At 34.1% G+C, this 11,682-nt stretch overlaps 1 long non-coding RNA gene across 2 annotated transcripts; it reads right to left on the reverse strand.

Moving 5' to 3' along the window:
* Positions 1 to 1,679: 1,679 nt before the first annotated feature.
* LOC131825786 (uncharacterized) lies at positions 1,680 to 11,022 on the reverse strand. 2 transcript variants are annotated; one of them, XR_009351303.1, is made up of 3 exons: positions 10,884 to 11,022; positions 10,424 to 10,483; positions 1,680 to 1,920 (listed from the first exon to the last, which is right to left on the reverse strand). It is a non-coding gene; the product is annotated as an uncharacterized LOC131825786 (long non-coding RNA). The 2 variants fall into 2 exon arrangements; XR_009351302.1 differs by lacking the exon at positions 1,680 to 1,920 and adding an exon at positions 8,789 to 9,051.
* Between the last annotated feature and the right edge of the window lie 660 nt (positions 11,023 to 11,682).

Here is an 11,682-nt window from a genome sequence, read left to right on the forward strand (position 1 = left end):
TTTCTGCCTGTCTTGGTGCCTCAGTACAATTCCACACTTTTGTTTTAGAGTTGAATGCATCTTTTATAGGATATAGTCTATTTTTTCCCCACCTGGCAATAAGACAGGGGGAGTGACCAGCAAAACTTTGAGGAGAGATTAGGTGGAAGATTAGAAATGACACTCTTCAGTACTTGTATTATAATGATAATCTGAGTTAGGAAGCGGGGTGGAGATGGGAGGGTGGGGGGATGGAGGTAGAAGTCACTGTCTCTTTTTGTCTGAAACCCCTAAGGGTAGAAAACACATTATTTTCCGTGCCTTATGCTGAGTCAAGCATATTGTCAATACTCAACAACAATAAATAATTAGCCATATTGGATTTACATACTTAATTCACCATATGTGGAAATTTAAAATGTGCCTCTGAAAATAAGTTCTCAAAGACAGTCTTTGATATGTTCTGATAGCAGTTGTAAATCACAGCATTTTGTGCAGAATTTTAGATCAGCTAAATGTATACCATTTTACCCTTTCATTATATCATAAGTTCCTTTTTAATATTTTAAAATAAATGCCTGCAAACTGAAAGTCTTATTCTATTTAGAGGCTCTATACACACTTCTATCCCCACATAGATATGGATATGGTTCTACCTAGCTATTTATCTATATGTAATATATAAAGCAATTATTCCCTAGTAAATTTGTACATTTCATTTTCCAATACAGTATATCCACTTTAATCATATACTTTCTAATCTTTTTGCCTCCTAGTCTCAGATTTTTGAATTCAAATTTCCTTCCCTTTGTCTGTATTTAAAAATAATAATAATCATTTTACATCTATTACAAATAACAATACCTAGTCCCTGATTGAATGCTAACATTGTAATTCATTCTCAGGGTTCGGCTGCCATTCATTCAAACCTGGAGCTGTGCTTTCATTATGTATGACATCAGCAGAAACTCTCAATTCAATTGCAGTCTTTTATTTAATTAGGGACTATGTATTATTTGGTTTGTAGTATCCAGAATTAAAAATAGCCCCTTCCACTGTGTAATGGGAAAGGAAGAAAACTTTGAATATATATTCTAATTGATATTTTTAATACTTACTCTAAAAGCAATCAAAACTTATGTTAAATATTAATTATAATATTTTTCTGCTTTTGTGCACCTTGATTTATTGCTGCCCTTTTGGGTTCACTTTTAATTACATTACAGGAAAACAAAGGATATTTTTATTGAAGAGTTATTTGGCACAGACAATACTTTCAATGGTGATGGTTATACTGAACTTTATATTAAACTTAATTTTCAAAAGCATATTTAACACAGTTTGCCAGGCTTTTTAAAAATTATTTTTCCTTCCTTTAACAACATGCCTCTCGGGTCTCTATATTAGAAATCGGGGACAAAGCTCATAAAGGAACAAAGACCCCAAATCAGGGATGGTCTTTTAAAAGAGGTACAGTTTCAAAGACTCCTAAAGATATAAATCAAAGTGCTTTTGAATACAGAGAGCATTCTAAAAGAATATTGAACTGTTTGCTTAAAATCTCACATTATTTCCTGCTTTTTAAACCCTGTTCCTTTTTGAAGGCTAGCACCAGATAGGGACAAAAGGAATATTTTCATGCAAAAATCAGGGCCAGGTACAGAGGCACAGTCAGAGTCTATTTCAAGTGGGGACAGGAATTTAATTCAAGTTATTCTCCTCTTTATTCCACATTTAACAGATTTGAAGGATTTCTCCACCTCTCTGACACTTGTGCAGACATCACTAGATACTGTTTGCACCAGTGGCGGGCACCGGGAAATCTTGGTGTGGAATTTTTAGTCCACTTGGAATGGATTCTGAAAACACGGGATAGTGGCAACATGTCTGCTCAAGAAGGTGGGGGCTCCATGTTTCTTGAAGTCACCTTTCCAGTCCCTGCTAAGAAAAAAAAAAAAAAATTATCCTCTTTCTCTTTCTAAAAAGAATCATGTTACCCACAGGTGGGCATTAACCTAGATACTATTTTTAAGAATATGAAAAAACAAATCCTCATACTGGAAGGGAAGACGGCACTTTGGCTTACGTTGCTTTAGATGTATGTTTTTTTATGTATTTTTTAAATGTAGTATTTCCAGCACTTTGGCTAAATTGCTACAAATACCAAAAATAACTAACTGATCATTCTTTAACAGATTTTACTTTTCAAAACTTATGACCAAATACAAGGCTTAAGCCCCTATGATATGTGTGTTTCATTAAGAAAGTGAAATGCCATAATTCTGAGTAGAGCAGGTATCTGTGATTTTTCATGTTTCCATAGCAACATGTAATTTTTATTGAACTGCAGAATAAATAGGCAAATAAAACATACATAAAATATTGATGGGCATTGGGTCTGTTGTCCAGGGACTTTTGTAACGTATGGTCACGAGTGGTTCTTTCTAACTCCTGCAGCCATTTTTTTTAATTATAGCATAGTCTTATTTCGATTTCTTTAATTGTCATCTAATGCATAAAGTTTGTTTTTAATGTGGTTTCCAAACCCCACTTTGTAGTGTACATACCAGAGAGAATACTGAGGACGTAACATGAACACAGAAATGAAAAGTGTTTTCTGTATTTCTCTAAGGAAAGTTATATGATTGGTTTTGTCTTGCCATTTTTTGACTAATTTTTACAAGTTATTAACAACGACTTATGTTCGGTGTTTAAAATATATAACACTGAGAAGAAAATAACAGATTTAAATAAAAATGATCACATTTGAGAATACATTTTATTTTTGAAATAGGTATTCTGAAGATATTAGCTGGAAAGAAAAAGGAAATGGAATCAATTAAATTATTCATTTGAACTTGAAAAAAGGAAAAAATATAAAATGAGATTGATCTAATACCCACATATTTTATAGAAGTGATCATTAAAGTACTCTGCTGTCTGTATCATTTCAGTTTTATAAACATGTACTGAGAGCAAACTTAATACTCACTACTGCACCAATTATTAAAAACTAGGTTTCTGAACTTCAGTTACAAACTTAAGAGAAAAGGCTAAATTATTGAGGTTAATAGAAGGTTGATAAAATAAGAAGAAAAAATTCTCTGAAAATTGGGTTTGATATCAGGAAAAAATAAATCTGTATCCCTACCTCATAGCTTATAGCAAAATAAATTCTGAATTGATCAGACTGAAACTTGCAAAATGAAATTATTAACATACTAAATAAAAATATAGACCTTTTAAAATATTTATATGACTTTATTATTATACACTAAGGGGAAAGGGATGGGAAAGGCCTTTCTGTATATGATGAGAAACTCAGAAACCATTTAAAAATGATAAATATTGCATAAACACAAAGAAATCACATAGCAAAAGAATGTCACAAAAATATCAAAAGAAAAGAAATTCAGAAGTATTTTTCCCACACATAACTCAAAAGAATTAATTTTTAATAGATACTATATTCCTACAAATCTATACAAAAGATTACAACATAATAGGAAAATGGACAAAAGAAAAAGAAATACAACTATCACAAGTTTGGAAAAAATGTTCATCTATAGTCTTCATAAGATAAATGCAAAGTAATGAAACGCCATTTCACCTAGCATATTGGCTTTGTCTGGGTAAAAAACAGTTTTATAACCAACTTGTTAGCAAGGGTATGAGTGCAAATTGTTGTCAACATTATAAGGATCAAAGTACAATTTGTTATAATTCCGTTGGAGTGCCATTTAGCAATACCTATCCCAGAAATGCAATAATTCTAATAATTTTATTTCTAGAACATTTTCAGTTATGAGCAAAGTGCACAGTTCTCATTGCAACACTACTTGCTATATAAAAACAGTGAAAACAACTCAAATATCCATCAGTAGAGAATACAATAAATGTATTTCAGTGTATAAAATGGAATACTATGTAGCCAATTAGAGAAAGAAGCATCTCTGTGAGTACAAATAAATTGTCACATCTAAGAATATTGTTAAGGGGTTCCTAGTGGCACAGTTGATTGAGCATCGAACTCTTGGTTTCAGCTCAAGCCACGATCTCAGGGTCATGAGATCAAGCCTTGTGTTGGCTCCAGACTCAGTGTGGAGTTTGTCTTAGATTCTCTCTCTCCCTCTCCCTCTGCCCCTCCTGCTTATGCCCTCTCTATCTCAAATAAATAAATAAATCTTTAAAAAATATATTGTTAAAGGAAAATAGCTAAGTACAGAATAGTGTTACAGTAAACTCCCATTTGTATAAAAAAGGAAAATACATAATAGATTTGTTATCCCAGAAGAGATGAATTTGTTAGAGATTGGATAACAACTTATTTATCACTGTATATTCTTTTGTATATTTTGAATTTTGTGCAAGCATTTATTGTGTCTATATAATTAACTTTTTTTAAAAAAAAGGTATTAATTTAAGACAATACAAGGGCAAGTACAAAAAATACGTTTAGTGGTAGGAAAATTTTAATTAACAAATGACTACCCTGCCATGTCATTCAGGAAAAGTTTCAAATTAAGGGGTCTTGAACCAGATTTGAACCTAAAATTGAGATCAAGAAGTGTTACTAAGATGGTCCTAATCATATCTATATGATACAACCTTATGGCTACATCCTTCAAGCAAGTGTGAGAAAAGGAGCTTAAAAAGGGTCAGGGATTATGGAAATAGAGAAAAAGACTGGAAGGAACAATGAAATTAAATTATGTCTGTTTTGCAGTATAAGCAAAATAATGAGTTTATAGGAGTTCAGAACAAATATTCAAATGATGTGATAGAAAGTACCATGTTCTTAATGATTATGTTATAAAAGTACCCTTTTTTGCATAAATTCTTAGATGAGGAGAAGCAGTGGGATGTATTAGAAAAGGCCGTGAACAGAATTCAGGAGACGTTTAGTCTGGTTCTTGTTCTGCCATTAATTAGCAAAGTAACCTTGAGAAGGTCACATTGTGTCTCCAGGCCTCAATTATATTATCTGTTATATAAAGGGGGGGGGGGGAGCATGCAATAGATTCATGGTTCCACAACCATTTTTTTTAATCTGAAGAACCTTTTTTTTTTCCCCAAATGAAACATGATGAGTACAAACCTGTGAACCAGATAAAAGCAGGGCAATTTTGTATAAAGCAAAAATGGGTGCCCCAGAGCCCTCTTTCACAGTATCTCTCTTTCTCATCATGGCCCTCTTTAATGGAACAAAATCAAAGCTCTGGGAACCAACAAAGTTCAACTTAAAACTATTAACTAGGGGATTCCCCAAGTCCCTTTTCATAAAAACATTTCCTAATTCTAGGGAGATAATTGATTCATAGGTTTGATCATGTTGTGAAATTTCTACAAAAATATTTGCAAAACATAATGGTGCTAGTAGAAGGTTAGGCAAGGAATAATTACTTCAACAAAGATTTATTAAGTGTCTTTTCTGTACTTGATGCCTTCCTTCCCATAATATTGCAAGACACAGAGCTGGGTAGAGTGCAGTCCTGCCCTCTCTAATTCTCATAATTTGTTGAAGTTTTTAAAAAAATCTATTTAGGGTTATCTGAGATTTCTAAATATTTACACTGATGTCTTTTATTTCTTTGGGAACTTTTCCATTGTCTTTCTTGTTTTCTTCAGGGACACACATTTTCATGTATGATAGTACTGTTGACTAACTAACTCTTGTGCTCTTTTTTGTTCTTTCCATCCTTTTTTCTTGCTGGGTTCCAGTTTAAATGTCTTTTATTGACCTGTCTTCAGTTTTCCAATACTGTCTTCCACTGATTTCCTAAATTCACATATTATTTTTTTAGCACTAATCTGTCCATTGTAATTATTTTTATAGGTATAAGTTTGTATTTTGAAATTATCCTCCTTTTATTTCACCCATCTTTTTCTCTTTTTCTGTAAGCACATTAATCCTAGTTATTTTAATGATCTGATTGGCTTATTTCAGCATCTGGATTATCTGTGGGTTTATTTCTATGGTCTGTTTTTGCTCTTGGTTGTTGATTATGGCCATTCTGCTGCTTGTATATAATCATTTTTTACTGAATATAAGACATTGTGTATAAAAACTTCAAATGTTAACTTCCACAAAAGAAGCCTCTTCTTTTTTCTTCTTAGGCAAACACTGTGAGGAGCTGATTGGTTAAATGAAATCAGGGAACAGCTGGGTTGGGGCTGGGCTGTAGCTTTTGCAAACCTAATCTATCTCTGCAGAAGATTCATTTCTGCCCTTCAAAAATCTTCAGATGAGCCCTTTGGCCTTTTACCTTATGCAGCTTCACACTGTAATAAATGTATTAAGTCCATGTGTCGAAGGCCCTTAAGCTTCCAACCTTGTCAATGACAGAGAAATATAGAAAAATCATATACTTTCTTATCTCTCAAGAGTACCTTTCTAGAATATTGGCTTCAGCTGCATCTAGAATCAGTGAATGTGCCCATGCAATATCAGTTGTAAATCTTTAGTGCTAATCCATTCTGCCTTTGAGGGTTCTTTTCAGGCCTTTTCCTCCAAAAGAGCTTTGTTTCTTCAGTCTTCAAGATTATGGGATTTTTCATGTGCCCTTTCACAATCATTTGGTTCATTCTTTTAGTTTTTCACATAGGATGAGAGTAATCAGTTTGATGAGGGAGCAGGAGGCTGGCTGAGGACAAAGCAAGAGCTGGCGCCTTGCACCCCCCCCCTTCATCCCCCCCCTTCATCCGCTCCCCTCCATAGGTGTAGCATTCCTTAGGCACCCCTGACTGCCATAAAATGATAAATAGTTAACTTGCTAAGATCACAATCCTACAAGACAGGAGTCTCCCTTGGTTTGCAAATATCCTTGAGATTTACAAACAAAGGAGTTACCTTATCAATAGCCCAAATTCCAAAGACCCAGAACTCAGTTTCTCAAGCCTAATGTCACCCTCCCCTCCATAAAAACCGAAGGAGGCGGAGGTAGAAGGAAAAGCAAATAAAGTTAAATTTCTTCTAAACCTAAATCTCATTAACAAGGATGTTTGATGGCAGGAATGTAACATTCCACCAGGAGACTCTCAATTGTCTTTACTTAATAGTAACTAAGCCTTCAATATCCTGATAGTATTCTTTGCCCCAATAACCCTTTGTCCTCACCTACCCAACTCCTGCGTATATAACCAACCACCCCTCACAACCCGGGGCGGCCGCATCTCTGCCTGCCCACGGGCCCTGTCCCCGTGCTCTAATAAATCACCTTTTGCACCAACGACGACGTCTTAAGAATTCTTTCTTTAGTCGTCGGCTCCGAACCTCCTCACCCCACCGAACCTGACTTAGGTTCTGGGACTTCATCAAGTTCATGTAGAAATGGGCTATTTGTTCGAAAGCCTTCAAATCTCCAACTTTTTTTCTGGCTTCATTGTTCTACTAAAAACTCTTCTTTCTCTAGTGGCCTTCTTTTTGCACAAGAATCTCATTCTTGTGCCCAGCATAACAAATGCTACCAGGGAAAATACTGCTCGATTTATCAACTCACTTCCTACTGCTTCCCCTCACTCTTACATTGTAGTCTATCTGATTTTTCTTGCTTTCTGATGCCTATAAAAATATAACCTTTGCAATTTACCCAGCTTTGTCTAATATTCATTTGCTACCACATACTATTCAGGAGGAGAAACTCACAATGGAAATTTTTAAGAACTTTAAAATCTAAAGAACATGAGACAAATTTTTTAAATGTAATATTTATCATACTGTTCTTGTTCTTATATCTGAACAGCTATTTCTAGGTTTTCCTCTAAATGGTTTGAAAAACTATATGGGAGTCTCTGTTTTTGTAATATAAGATGTCATTAACAAATATGCTAAATACTAAAGTTAAAATTTCATATATGTGTGTGTGGGTGTGGGTGTATATACACATATATACATACATACACATACAATATTCTCTAATAACTTTAGCCAGGAAAGACAGAATTCTCTGAAACACCCTACACCTTGTTTTTTTTAAAAGAATAATATAAGAGAAAATTGAATAAAATATTAAATTAGGTATTAGTTTTCTAGTGTTTAGAAATAATCATGCAATAATCATAAGTAGTACCTTGAGGGAAAATAAACATTTTCTATTGGTATATGTATAGAATATAATAAGTATAATCTTATATCATGCTTTGAAATTGTAAGCCACTAGTGTTACTATCATTTTTTTCCAACTCCCAGAATATATCAACACTCATTTTAAATTATTTCTTCAATTAACTCCATGATATCCATCATGCTAAAATTTTTAGAAAGCCTGGAGGGCTTAAGAAATTGTGTGTGTGTGTGTGTGTGTGTGTGTGTGTGTAAGAGTGTACTTAAGAAATGAATTTGGTTTGCATACCTTGGATTACTAGGGATTTATTTTGTTCTTTCTTTTGTTCTTGATTTTCTTATATTTTAATCAGTCATATTTGTAAAGCAATTTAAAAGTAGATTAAAATTTAACCTGCAAAAGGGTTGCTTGAGAAATGAATTAATTCTCTCTGCTATTCTATTTTGCTCTTGCCCCTTTACCTCAAGGGCCTGAAATAAGCTGAAGCACCCCTTGTAGTCATTTTCTTTCATTTGGCATTCACTAAACCAGTGTATTCCAGAGCATCATTGCTGCATCAGAGCTATCTAAGGTAGATTATTAAAAACAATCAGGTTCTTGGGTGCTGTCTTAAACAGGAATCATTAAGAAGGTTCTCAAAATTTTGCATTTAGTTTGCACATCAATGCATACTATAGTGAACACCATTACACAGTAAGTATTCCATAAAAATAGCATAGCACAGCATAATCATTGACTACCTTATTATTCAACTGAAGACTCATTACCCTGGTTTCCATTATAATACCCATAGCAACTTCCTCTGTAGGTACTGGTGAGGAACCTGTCTTTTTGGCCTCCTCCTATCTGTATTCTTCTTTGGAAGCTTTCTCAACAGCTACTCATGTCGCATTATGGAGATCTCACTAGAAGCCCTTCCACTTCTTATCTTCTTTATTCCATATTCCAGGGCAGTGGCAATATCTATGTATATGTCTTCACCTTTGAATTACTCCCCTTGGGATCAAACCTGGAGGAACATTCATAACCTGAAATTGGACATGTCATTTACCCACATGTCATACTCATGATGTGAGGTCACTGTGGTCAGAGTAAAGTTTTTTTTCCCCCCCAGGTCTCTCCAAACAGGAAAACTCAAGAAACAGCATGAAAAGTCCGTAGTGAATCTTCTTCATTCTTACCATTCTTTTAATTCTGGGTAATCATAGGCAAGTGATAAGCATTGGAAACAGGAACAAAACTAAATCTCTTTGTCTGGCGTCCAGAGCAACAATTAAGAGCAAGGGATTTATAGGAAAACTGCCTAGATTCATATTCTACCTTCATGACCTTAGCCATGTCACTTAACTTCATCAATCCTCCACATCTGCATCCATAAAATAGAGGAAAACAATAGACCTTGATCCCTCCAAGTGTCTTTGTAAACTGTTTTATTGAGATATCAGACATTCAGAAAAGTACACAGATAATAAGTACAGAGTTCAATAGGCTTTTAAGAAAGCAAACATATTCATGTACCCAGCTTTCAGATTAAGAAACAAAATCATGTTAAGTCTTACCTACCCTATTTTGGTCAATATTATTTTACAATTTTTGGTCAATAACAGCTCACCAAGGTTCACCTTTGTCATGACTTCTAGCCTCATTGATCAGTGTTACCTATTTTTTACTTTATATATATAAAATCATACAATATGGACTCTTTTGAGTCTTCTTTCTTTCAATATTATGTTTGGAAAGATCATACTTATTGTCGCATGTAGCTATAGTTTGTTTGTTGTTGCATTGTTCCCTTTTGTGAATATACCACAATTTATTATGTATTCTATTATTGATAAGTCTTTGTTTACTTTCTAGTTTGGGCTACTTTGAATATTTTGCCATAGATATTCTTATACATGCTTTTAGTAAATATATGTACACATTTCCATTGGGTCTATACTTAGGAATGGAACTGCTGGGTTGTAGAGTATGTATTTAGTCAACTTTAGGGGATCAGGCAAACAACTTTCTAATGTAATTATCCCAGTTTACTCTCTAACAGGGTGTGTGAGTTCCACTGGTTCTACTTTATGACCAATAGTAGTCATCATTGTTTTTTGTTTTTTGGTTTTTTATTTTTTCCCATTCTGACAGTTTGGGGTATTGTCTTAAGGTTTTCCTATTCTTTCATCTAATGACTAACACAATAGAATGCCTTTCACATGGTCTTAATGTGAAATGGCTCTTTTGAGAATTCAGTGATACAATGCATGTTAAGCTCTTTGTAAAGTGCCTGGCACATAGCAAGTACTCAACAAAGCCAGGCATTCTTAATATACCTTTGCCTCTTTGATTGCAATGAAGAACCATGGTGCGATCTCAATATTGCGCATTCTTACCTTTTAAAAACAATTGTTCTTTTCCTCTTTGGGATGCTATGCAAAAACAGCCACAGAAAACTAGACAAATCATATAAGGGAATGTTAGTAAAACAAGAAAAAATAGTTTTATAGCTCTGTTTTTTTTTTTTAACTAGTCTAAGCAACCATAGTTTATTTTATTGAGCACCACAGAATTAACACAAATGAAATGTAACCTCATTAATCACCACTCATCGATTTACACCTCGCTAATGCAATCATTTAGGAAAGTAGCTCTTAGGTAATGGTGTCTCATTATAGTTCTTGTGTAATTTCCAGATAGGAATTATTATCAAGTATGTCAAGTGGGAATCATGCATACTGGGTGTGTGATAATCCGAGTACTCCAACAGTTGTGTAAAATACCACCAGGAACTTTTCTAACTAGCCAATAATGAATAATGTAGTTTTCCTTTGCCATGCTTTAAAAGGAGTTTACCTTTTTGTATTTGTCATTCAGTCTTGTAGTAAAGAGGATGTAGCAACCATTTCTGTCCATATTCTATTTTTTTGACTATAGTTAAAAGAGAAAATAGAGCACAAATTGTGGGCAACAAAGGAAGTAGAAGGTTCTGAAGACAGACGGCACCACTATGCAAGTGTCATGGCGTCCGTTCAGGAATTTAGAACTAGGAATGACATGGCAGGGGCCTCACAATGGCCTTAAATTTTGAGCTGTCTAAACAATGCCAGCAGGAAGGCATCAATCAGTGCCATCCAGCATATGAACAAGAATATTTATCCCAACAAAGTAGCTTTTATTTTTTGAGTTATTGAACAGTTTGTTGGGTCTTTTGCATGAATGCTGAGTAGGAAATCTCTACAGACACATTCTGATATAGGTATTTAAACATAATTTAATAAATAAACTCAGTGGCATGCATATAGCACAAGCTACACATTACAAATTTTATTTTTTTAACTTCTATGATTATGATGAGTTTTGAATATATTACATACCACATATAACTTGAATTGTGTAATAAAGTAGTGATTTGAACCACTTGGTCAAGAACTGACTATAAAACCGAAATGCCTTTTGAGTCAACAAATATTCAAGTAGTCATGGACTGGTGCTAGACTACAATTGGTGCTGTGGTAGATGCAAGGATATATATATATATATATATATATATTCAAGAACAAGTGTTACTAGTGTGTTCAACAGGAAATTTTGTTTAAGAAAATAATAATCAAATGAGTGAATTGTGTGGGGTGTGAGTTAACATTCAGTGGAG

Source organism: Mustela lutreola, chromosome 2 (genome assembly GCF_030435805.1).
Source record: "Mustela lutreola isolate mMusLut2 chromosome 2, mMusLut2.pri, whole genome shotgun sequence".
In the NCBI taxonomy this organism is placed as follows: Eukaryota; Metazoa; Chordata; class Mammalia; order Carnivora; family Mustelidae; genus Mustela; species Mustela lutreola.